Consider the following 2,135-nt stretch of genomic DNA (forward strand, 5'->3'; position numbering starts at 1 on the left):
ACAATAATTGCAGTTTGTGTAAAATTATAAATCAGCACTAACTAGGGACAGTCAGCCCTCTTGCTTCGTCTGTGTGAACTAGGAATGCTTACCTTTAGCAATGTGCCAGATGTCATACAGATGACATGTTTCTGGCAGGTTTTCCCTTATCCATTTGGCGATCTGTAGGTGGCGATCAGTGACGATCTTGCCGATCTGCAGTGTGCAGTTCCTCCTTATGAAGTCAATCGCCCTAGCCAGACCCTCCTTCTCCATAGCATTGCTTGATCCGACTTCATTGCTCTGTTTTTGTGAAATAATACAGGTAGGAAAACTTTTAGACCAGAGTAACATCAAATCATTTCATCATTACATTTAAGTGCTTTGCATTTATTTGCATTGCTGCTTGCTTAAAAATTACCTGTAGTTGTAATACTAATAGATAAGAGAAAATAACAGGAGAAGCTACTTACCTGAACCAACTGTAGGGTAAGAATCTTTTTAGTCCTCAAATCCATAAGGGTGTAAGACCCATATTTGGCTGAATGTCCAGGGCTGTCAGCCCTGCCATCACCTCCCAGTATCAGTGCCTGTCCTCCTTCATGCAGGGCTGCAAACATGCCTTCCTGTTTCCTACTCCAGACGTTCTGGATTGCCAAGTGGAGGGTCATACGTTGGTGCCGGAAGAAAGTTCTAGCTGAGATACAGTGTAGGCGAAGGCAGGCAAAGACGTTCAACGCCTGTTGTGGTATTGCCCCTGTTTGAAAGCATACAAATTCATTGTGATTTGTCTATTTGACAATTTTATTGGTTACCTACATCAATCTGTGTATATAGTATAATAATAATAATAATAATAATAATGGGACAGTATGTACTTATACACAAATTAACATTAACTCATCTGTAAACCTCCTTGCAATGTGGCTTTAAAGGTTCAGTTTATATGACTTTAGACATGATTGACAGGAAGTAATTCAATACCTGCAAAAAGAACTGCTGCAGAGATCAGCAAGTTCCCAGCTGGTGTGTTGCGTATGAATGGCTGGCTGCTCCATGTCCTCACATGTTCGCACAAGGTACAAATCTGTGTGATGGACAGGAAGGACCCAATGGTCTCGAGGCGAAGCTTCTGCTTTCCACTACCACAGAGTAGGCAGAGAGAGAAAAGCTGCAGAAGAGCTGAATGGAAGACAAGGTACTTTCTCTCCTCCTGGGGTGGTACTGACTCATCTGGCAGATGAATCTCTTCTGTCTCTAAGTCATCACTAGGTAAAGATTGAAAAAAAATTGGTTTGCACATAAAACTGTGATGCCACATTAGGGATTTCAACAAATGTGTTTTACTGTTATGATACTGTGATAAAAGAGGCTATTTGAACAAATGAAGGAATATGTTGCAATTGCTTCTGACCTATCAGTGTCTGACAGCTCCTCCTCTGAGGGAAAGTAGTCCTCATCATCATCGTCATCCTCCTCTTCCTCAGACTCCGGCTCCGAATCGGTGTCCTCATTCTCCAGGGGTGGGGCGAGGAGTGTGCACTGGACCCCTGCGTCAGCGCGAGCAGGAGTGACCTGTGTTGCTGAAGAATAACAAGCAAAATGACTTTGAAATATTAGCACTGTCAATTCTTCATAGTATTTCAAAATTACATACATAATTGTATAAAATGTCTATTTCAAAACAAAACCATCATTGTCATAAGTGGAAATAATATGTGCCTTAATGCTGATTGTATACAGATAAACTTTTGAAAAAGATGTACAATGGAAAGGAATGTTGCAAAACTCTTGATACAGCTGTAATGCATGAAACATTTTACAGTAACTGTGTTACAAAACACTTGAGCATCACACCATCTTTACCTCTGTGTCTGCCTGATGACTTTGTCTGTGTGCCCACACTGTTTTTCAGCTCAGCTACAACCTGAGGATTGTTTAATTCACATTAGGTTTACCACATAATTTTCAGGATGAAAGAATAGATTGTGTCAAAAGAGTCAAACAAAACAGTGCACCCCTCAGATTCAAAAATCTTGTAACTCTTAAAGAAGTTCAATTATATCTGACATTTAGTAAAGGAGAGAGTTTTCATCACAAAGTATTTATCATTTCAAGTAACATACCTCAATATCAACCTTGTCTTCTGAGAGATT

Source organism: Branchiostoma belcheri, unplaced genomic scaffold (genome assembly GCF_001625305.1).
Source record: "Branchiostoma belcheri isolate BF01 breed outbred unplaced genomic scaffold, Haploidv18h27 scaffold98, whole genome shotgun sequence".
NCBI classification, from domain to species: Eukaryota; Metazoa; Chordata; class Leptocardii; order Amphioxiformes; family Branchiostomatidae; genus Branchiostoma; species Branchiostoma belcheri.